Source organism: Spea bombifrons, chromosome 1, assembly GCF_027358695.1.
Source record: "Spea bombifrons isolate aSpeBom1 chromosome 1, aSpeBom1.2.pri, whole genome shotgun sequence".
Classification (NCBI taxonomy): Eukaryota; Metazoa; Chordata; class Amphibia; order Anura; family Pelobatidae; genus Spea; species Spea bombifrons.
The window spans coordinates 81,577,663-81,587,839 of NC_071087.1; positions in this window are offsets into that span (position 1 = coordinate 81,577,663).

The window sequence follows — 10,177 nt, forward strand, 5'->3', positions numbered from 1 at the left end:
GTTTAATGTTGATAAATGTACAATAATACCCACAGGACTTGGGAATAATTATTTCAGAGGACTTTTAATTCAGTAAAGCATCAATAGTATGCAGAATGATGGGTTGTATAGCTAGGGGAATTGGTAGCAGAAAGAGAGAGGTGGTCCTAACACTTTACAGTCCTCCAGTCAGAGTATTATGTACAGTTCTGGAGACCTGGTTTCCAAAAGCATAAAATTCAGAAGAGGTCTACTAAAATGGCAAATGATTTGCAGGTTACAAAATTATCAAGAACAAATACGAGAGCTCAATATGTGTAGCTTGGAGTAAAGAAGAGAGAAAGAGAGTAACATTTACATACATACATACAAAGTATGTGAGATAAGTTTATTTCAAAGGAGGAGAAATGTCAGAAGAAGATGTCAAAGCAGAGGTTCAGAGGCCTAGAAGGAGTATAAGGATTTTGTTGCATTACTGAGATGGTGGCAGATAAGCGAAACAAACTCCCAGCAGACATGGCAGTCTTATACAATGAGGGGATTAAAACATACATGGGATAGTCATAAAGCTGCATTGCATCAAAACCAAGGGCTGATTACGGTCTAAGTCTATACATTAGTTAAAATGGACAGACTAGATTGACCAAATGGTTGTTATCTGTGGTAAAATTATATGTTTTTATTTACCTAACATGGTACAGTATGTTAAAGTTCATTGTGCTTATGGGACATTTAATCAAATGTCTGTCTCAAAGAATCTCATTGCCGGTCTCTGCTCTACATTTATAAATGCAGTTGCAGACAGTGTGAAAATCATGTCAAAAGATACAAAAGGAATCATAACAAAAATCCTCTCCCATACAGTATTAGATATCTCTAAAATAAACTACTAGAAAGAGGCGTACAATAGAAAAATGGTGTAATGTAGAAGAAAGCCAAACGCATGTCAGACTGTCTGGCTCTACCTTCCACTTCCAAAATAACAAAGAATAACTTGCATAACACAAATATCTGTGTCCATTTATTACACGAGCACTATGAAAAACAAAGGTGGAGTGTTAATACTTATACATATGTACCATGTCTGGTAGTTCTTTCTGTTTTCTGCCGGGACACCAGCGATTAACCCCTTCAGCACCAGACAGAACCAGCGTACAGAGAGAAGGGGCTGCCTTACCACTGTGGCTAGCCTAAGCTGAGCTACACAGTGTGGCTATTGTCCTGAAAAGGATCATAGCAGATGACAAAGCTCTTCAGGAACCTCGGCGGCACTGTAGTATACGGAAGTATAGCAATACATTGCTCTACCGCTTTTGGAAACATAGAGGTATTTAAACAGTACAAGGGGTTGAATTACATCCAATAGACGGTACAAGGAGTTAAATTACATCCAATAGACAGTACAAGGGGTTGATTTACATCCAATAGACAGTACAAGGGGTTGGTTTACATCCAATAGACATCCTGCCCTCCTTTGCACACGGCTCAGTATTTCCACTCAGCCCACTTCAGCCCAGTAGGGGGTCTCTATTGTAGCCTGTGTGGGGAGAGGATGGTAAATACGGGCGGCTCCAGGAAATACTGGTCATAGAGGTCTCTTATGATTGAGATAATGTGGCACTCCTTACCAGGGCCCATAGTCTGTAGGGAGGAGGCTGGCAGAAGCCCATGGCACGGAGGCTTCCGTGACAGTGACGTACACCATGCCCAAGTGGGCTCATCTGTTCTTTGATGTACCTGGTACATCATCCAAAAATTGTGGGGGCACTTCTGCTGCCATCTGCTCAGGTGGGCAGACCAGCACAGTCACCCCAAGGCCCCCTGAGCCTTTGATCACTCCCACAGAAGCGATTCTGCAGGCTCAACACGCAACTGCCGGTAAACCGGCGATCACATTTTCAGCTGCCACAGGCAGCTTCAGGGAAAGCCCAGGCAGACCAGGAACAGCAAAATAAGAGCCCTGGAGTGATGTGATCATCATGGCAGCCCCTGGATGACCCTGCCCTAAAAAAAGAGAAGGGTTGTCTAAAGTAATAATGAAAAAACCCACAAAGTATTAATAAAAAAATACATAATTATTGCCAGTACTTGTCAGTAACAAGTCACTGATTGTTGATCGGTCACTTACAAGTGAAAAAAAGTTAAAAAAATGCACGTTTCAGTGCTGTACTCTGGGGTTTTACTGAACATAAATCAAGACCTATTTTGTTCTTTCATATATCCACTCAGAAAAATAATCAGCTGCATGGGACAGGCCAGTATAGGTTAAAATTAAATATGGGACCTCTAATGAGACCTGGATCTAACAAACTGATCTGTCAAAATTCCATGTTTGAAAACTGAAATGCGGATATTCCAATTTTGAACCCGCAGTGCCGAAGAGACTTACCCTACCCATGTATATGGGGTATTCCTGTACTCAAGGGGTGTTTCTGAATACAAATCACAAGTTGTTTCAGTAATTTCATGTACCCAGCAAAAACATTTACTGAAATACTGTGTTTGGATAGAATGGGTTTGTTAAAAATGAAAAAAATCTAAATTTTACTGCAATGTTTAGGACAGACTGGCCCGAAAATGGTTATATCAAAAGTGTTAAAATGCCCCTAGTAAAATACTTTGGGATGTCAACTTTCAAAAAATATATACTTTTTTATTTAGCAGTTTTCTTTTTCTGGCCGCTATTAGGGTACAACTCTCAGCATAACACATTTTTTAAAAATCTTGTTTAGAAACAGCGATGTGCGTCATTTATATTTAACCCTGTAACTACCAAAATACATTAAAATACCAGGTATATGTGGTGTTTCCAAAAAAACAGGACAAATATGTAAATATACTTTTGGAGGTTTTTTCCAACCATTTGCACTTGTTATATATAATAGGTGAAACTTAAAATATTTCCTTTTTTTGATAATGTGTGGGGTGCACTAAATAGTTAGTGGGCAATCAGAGTTGATTAAAGTCATAGCAAAGACACAAAAAAACTGATCTCGTCATTTAGTGCAAACATGGTAAAAAAAAAACTGGTCCTGGAAAAAAAAAAGTCATGAAGGGGTTAATCTATTAATATAGTTTATTGACCAAATAAAGGCCCACACATATAAGTAAATAGTAAAAGAAGAAGAGCTATGCATGCTTGTAATTAACTCTTTATCTAAGAAAGCACTAAACACAACAAAAAGTCTCGCTAAACAACATGACACATTAGGAGTTAACATGTCTGATGGATAATGTAATGTTCACAAATGTGTAATTTTTGTATTTAAAGATTTTGCAGATTACTAATCTTAAATGCAGACGCAGAGGGGCTGCTGCCCTGGAAACAGCCGTCTCATAAACTGCATTGTGACAATGAGTTGGTGAGAGGTTTGCTTATTTAAGAAATCAACTCATTTTCATGTTTATTGTATAGAATAATAAGTTGAAAAAAAGACTTCAGTCCATTGAGTTCAACCTTTCACATATACCTACTTCTAAAGTTCTAAATCATATGCTAGATGCATAATACAATGCAAAAGAATCAAAGTGCAAAATAGGTGCTAAGATTTTTGAAATGAGAATGCTTTTGCAGTTTTCAAATGCGCATATGATATCCTATAATATATGGAGGTAATGCGTTTTGTACATTTCACTACATTGTCAAATAACTAGTTAATCCCCACTATTTTAACTCCTTATCTCCTATACTTAGATGTTTTAATATTTGACTTTTGGTTATGTGCACAACTTGTACTTTCCTCGTCTAATCATTAAGTTAAGCCTCTTTATATCTGTTACAGTAATTCAGTATGTCACTTAAATACTATTTAGACCTAAAGTAAGAGCCAAGTGTCAGTGCGTGTTTCATCAGGTTTCAGCCACCGGATTTATCTTTAAAAGTCATGAACCTTGTCGCAAGCTTATGTGCCCACATAATATGGGCAGACTGGAAAAGTAACACAATACACACCACTAGTAGAACTCCCACAGGTGTAGCAGGTGCTGGGCCCAGTGACCTTAAAACCCTGTTTAGAGGCGCTAAGAGATGCCATGTTTAAATATTTCATTGTCAAGTGCAGGGGTTAGGGCCTCGCATGTGTCTGTAATGTATAGAAACTACAAGATTAGCATTGCGAAAGGGGTCGAAACTGTTAACAAATCATTTCTATGAATGTCTTTGCTTGATTTTGGGAAGAAAAGTTTATAATAGGCAGTTATATTGGCATTTTAAATATAACATGTTAAATGAAAACAAACAAGCCAAAGAAGCATTAGGTTCTTCTTGATTTCTTATAGAACCAACGTAATGCTCTAAAGTCTAAACTAGAGTAGAGAATCACTGGCACGTTTCCGCACCATGGCCAGAAAGCTTGAGCAATTGTCAACGTGTATGTCTGACACACATGCACAAAATGATACTGCATGGAAAACCAAAAAAGGGTCCACAGGATGGATCCAGTCAGAGTGTAAATATACTGGAACCAAAAGTCATGTTCTGAATAAATTTACAATACAGTTGGTACATGCTTTTTATGCTACCATTAAGTCTTATTTAACATGGTACATTATCAAAAGAGTTGGTCCAGGTCAATAGCCTATTTTACTTTAGGTACTCGAGGAAGACATCAGTGTCTTTCTTTGAAAACCACAGCTATTTTCACTACAGATATTGGTGTGATTGTAGATGGTGCATCTCCAAGCCCCAAGCATCCCAGTGGTATCTTGTATCCAATCTGCACTGCTGTTTCTAGTGTTCTGACTGGCAGGTTTAATATCAGATACCTATGCTTGATACATGCTGCAATATACCCTTTAGTAAATGAACTCCAATTAAGAGATTGAATTCAAGCACTAGTATAATTAAACTATTTGTGAGTGTTTCAATTGTAAATTCTCCTAGGGCTTCATTCATCACAGGCAATATGGATGCTTGTGGAATTTGCAGGTATCATTGTTTTAAGTTACTCTAATTGATTAGTGAACAAGCTACATTTTAGGGTGCTATGTTTGTTACAGGAGTCCTAACGTCTTTTTCTAAAAGCTGTGGCTACTGGTAGAGTAAGACAAGGGGTATGCTGGGGGGGATTAGTGAGTATCCCTGCATTACCACAGGTGGACCTTCCTCTGCTTTGTTGGGTCATGGAGTATTATGCAGCTGAAACTGAAATCTGTGACACTGGAGCAAAGGTATGAGAAGGTGCATACAAGTAGCATCAAGTTAAATCAAGCAGAAGTCGTCCACTGCTAAGGTCCGCAGATGATCCCTGATGTTCCTTCAGTTGTTGCAGATTCCATTAACATTAGAGTATCTAAATGTGTACCTCTGAACAATTATGTCATGAATAAGTCAGGGACACCATAAAGGAATCATGGAGCTGTCAAAATTCAACAGCAACCACAGACACCACCCTGCTAAAAATAAACATGCATCCCTTGTTTTGCAGCATACCATATTTGCTCGATTATAAGACGACCCCCCAAAATTTAGAAAAAAAGAAAAAGCCTGAATATAAGACTACCATATAAGAAAAATATTTTATTAGTAAATATTAATTCACATGTAAACTATTTTTCATATTTAATAAAAACTATGAGAAAAATGCATTTTTTGTTTTTATTTCCTTTTATTTGCCAACCTACCCCCCCCCAGTTATGTACATCTGCCCCACGGTTTGCTACTCTGCCCCCCAGATATGCCTTTTACCCCCCTATATGCCGCTCTGCCTCCCTGATATGCCACTTTGCCCCCCCCGATATGCCTTATACCCCTCCCGACTTACCAATACATCCCTAGACTGGTCCCCCTTGTTCCATACTCCTTGGTGTCGAGTGGGGGCAGCTGGTACACGTCTGTGTAATGTGCGCAGACAACCTTGTGGCTGAGTTGCTCCTGTTCCTAAATGCTTTCACTTTCCAACAATACCACTTGCTGTTGACTGTAAAATATTTAGCAGGGATGAAATTTCACAAACTGACTTATTGCAAAGGTGGCATCTTATCACAGTACCATGCTTGAATTTACTGAGGTCTTGTGAACGACCCATTTTTTTATGTTTGTAAATGCAGACTGCATGGCTGGGTGCTTGATTTTTACACCTGTGGCAATGGATCTAATTGAAACACCTGTTTTGTTTGTTTGTTAAGAAGTGTAAATCTAACTTTTCCTAATGCAGTCTATGGGAGTAGGGCTGCAACTAATGATTATTTTCATAATCGATTAGTTTGCTGATTACCGTATTTGCTCGATTATAAGACGACCCTGATTATAAGACGACCCCCCAAAATCTGAATATTAACTTAGGAAAAAAAGAAAAAGCCTGAATATAAGACAACCCCAAAGGAAAAAAGTTTTACCAGTAAATGTTAATTCATGTAAACTATTTTTTTTAATAAAAGCTATGATTGAGAAAAATATTTTTTTTGTTTTTATTTCTTGTATTTTCCAACCTGTCCCCCAGTTACGCACATCTGCCCCCAGGCTTGCCACTCCAATATGGCACTGTGGCCCATGATATGCCTTTTAACCCTCTATATGCCACTGTGCCCCATGGTATGCCTTTTGACCCCCTATGTGCCACTCTGCCTCCAGAAATGCCTTATACCCCTATATCCCATTCTGGCATTTAGGGGGTTAAAATGCATATTATGGGGCAGAGTGGCATATAGGGAGGTATAAGGCATTTCAGGAGGCAGAGTGGCATTAAGGGAGTTAAAAGGCATTGTATAGAGCACTCTGCCTCCAGAAATGCCTTATACCCCTATATGCCACTCTGGCATTTAGGGGGTTAAAAGGCATATTATGGGGCAGAGTGCCATATAGGGAGGTATAAGGCATTTCAGGAGGCAGAGTGCTCTATTAAATGCCCCCTTAACGCCACTCCAGAAATGCCCTATGCCCCCATTTAACACACACACACACACACACCCTATACCCCCATTTAACTAACATACACACACACACACTCTCTCTCTCTCTCACCCCTCTCTTACCGGTGCTTCCAGCCAGGGCAGCGGGTTGACGTCGCGTTCCGCTGCAGTCACGTAGACGTCAACCCGCTTCCCCGGCAACACAGCAGGAAGCACCGGTAAGTGTGTGTATGATGGGGGGGGGGGTGAGACAGGAGGATCCAGGTCCCCTGCAGCGGTGCGGGGGATCTGGATCTTAGTCTCCTAATCAGACCTCTATTTGAGGTCTGATTAGAAGACGACCCCGATTAGAAGACGAGGGGTATTTTTCAGAGCATTTGCTCCGGAAAAAAACCTCGTCTTATAATCGAGCAAATATGGTATTTTTTCGATTAATCGGATAATAAAATGTAAAATTTTTTGTTATTTAAAATAATTTAATGAACAAAGTGGGTATTAACAACAAACAGCAGAAAAAAAACCTTGCATTTCTTGTTTATATTTCCCAACCTGTCCCCCTGTTATGCACATCTGAGCCCCAGCTTGCCACTCTGCCCCCCAGATATGCCTTATACCCCCTATATGCCTTATAACCCCCTGATATGCCTTATAACCCCCTGATATGCCTTATATCCCCCTACATGCCACTGTGCCCTCTGATATGCCTTTTACCTCCTGATATGCCTTATAACCCCCTGAGATGCCTTATATCCCCCTACATGCCACTGTGCCCTCTGATATGCCACTCACCCCCCCCCCCGACTTTCCCCCCTGTACTCCAGATTCCCTGGTGCCTAGTGGGGGCAGCCGGTGAACGCCTGAGAAACCTCTGCTGCTGCCCGGCACTTTTGCTGGAGCTTCTATGACTGAGCACCGGAAGGTCATGTGACACCGATTCTCCATCATAGAAGCCCCAGTGGAAGGGGAGGGCAGTAGCGGAGGTTGTCTGCGTGCATCACACAGATGTTGACTGGCTGCCAGAGAGGAGGATCCAGGTCCCCTGCAGCTCTGCGGGGGATCTGGATCTTTGTGTTATAATCTGACCTCTATTTGAGGTCTGATTATACGACAATTATTTGCTCTGAAAAACCCCTCATGTTATATCCGATAAAATCTATTCAACTAATCGATAATAAAAATCGTTGACGATTTTCATTATCGATTATTATTAATGTTATTAATTAAGTGTTGCAGCCCTATATGGGAGGATTGCTATTTGTCCAGCTCATTTTTGTGAAACATATTGAAGAGTACACCATGCTTTATAAACACAAACCTTTATACACTAGATTTCTCATAGAATTTTCTCCTGTGCATCAATTTGTTCTATTTTGTTTTGTTGATAAAGTTTCTAAATATACTTGGCTACCGATGGGCTGAAGGATATGTATATCTGCTATGGATACACTTATTTTATAATTGCAGCACCTTTACACACAAAGGAATAGTAGGACTAACAAAAGAAAAGGGAGTAACATTGGAAATAAAAGTATGCAAATATGCGTGACCTATACTCATTATAAGAAAGTAATGAATGGAGCAGATGCACAAGGTTGTAATTTTGAGATGGGAGTCTCTAGTTCATACTAGCTGTTCCCAGTAATATTGAAAGACCAGACTGAACTTTAAACTATGCAATGGCCGCTAGTTATGAGGACTAAAGTATAAGGGACAAAGATTACTAAGTGGGTGCATGATGCTAATATCTTGTTCAGCGGGAGAAGATAAGTAACATACTAAAATGTTCCTCTAAGAATCTAAATGCAGCACTGTGAAGAATACATTACCATTTTGACAAACTTCTTAATCCTATCTGAGCTAGCACAGGACTCCAACCTTCAACCCTCTAGAACTTTAACAAACAATTTGCTAATCAATTTTATCAGCCCAACCTCCCACAAATGATTGCCATCTTGTCCAATATTAAGGTACATACAAATATTTATAATTGTAAATTGTCCAGGTTCAATTCTGCGTGTAGACTCCTGGCCCAAGTTTTTCAAACTCACCTCCCAGTGTTGTGTATGTGGTACCTATCCAATGAATGTTAAACTTGTTATAATTATGATATATTAATATCTTTAACATTTAAAAGACATTCCTAACTGTGCTCAACATGTGATCTCCTGTTATATTGCCAAGGCGACAACAAAAGACAGACAAGCTGTTTGAGTGCAGTGATGGCACAGAAAAGCTGTTTGGGGCACAAATGGCACAGATAAACTGTTTGGGGACATTGACAAGCTTGGGGCAAGGGTGGCACAAAAAGGCCTTTATTGAATAAACAATAACGTAGCAAAAACCTAATGCAAAATTGTAGTCCTATAAACAACCTGGGGTCAGTAACCAGAAAGAGTAGTCAGACGAGCCAGAGCCAGGAATACAGAAGTTAGTGGCGTCAGGGTACAGTAGCCAGGAATCAGGAGGTGGAAGTGTCACACGAAGCCAGGTCATACACAGGAAAATCAGAAACACAGAAACGCACTTGGTAGCCAGAGCAAGACACAAGGGCAATGGAATCCTGCAGGCTTACAGAGGCCAGAGCAAGGTGGAGTTACAAAGTATTGCCCAGTGAAAAGGCATTGAGCTCTACTAGAGAAATCTCAAGTGTGGCTGTGAAACCATGACACTGTTTGGGGGTTAGGATGGCACTGATAAACTGCTTGGGGCAAAGGCACTCACAAGCTGTTTGGGGCATAGGTGGCACTGTTGGATATGTTGGTTGTTGAAGTTGGAGGGGAGTGCCCGGGGCAATTCTCGCACTGTGGTTACTAGTTACGCCACAGACTCCTTCACTTGATTATTTCTTAAGAAGGCCCAACACTGGCAGGTTCCTCCAGCTAGAAGGAATTAGGTGGCCCTGTTACAGAGCCAGCAAAGTACATCCTACAGAAGAAGCTTTTGGGTGCTGACGTTAAGGAGTTGAAACCACAACTCTCCTGCAATCTCTTCTGCCAACATTCCCTAGTAAAAGAAAACTAATGTACTTGAGCAGACAATGATACAATTACTTAGAGACTCAAGAAAGCAATTTAAACTGATGTGTCAGAAATCACTCAACAACTCAAACAAAACATCCAGGCACTGGACAAGACTCTTCCAGGTTCTTCTCCCAAGGGAGGTAGAGGTCTTTGAGCAAGAATAACTTGCTGAAGTGCTCCCCTAAGATTTAGAAATGACATTCACCTGTATATTGATAAGTTTGAGTTACCCATTATATATGTTCATCAACAAGGGGCAGATCCTTTGTAAGGAAATTTAGATTATTAATAGTCTTTGCCTGACTATGTTCACATGTACAGTGTTCACG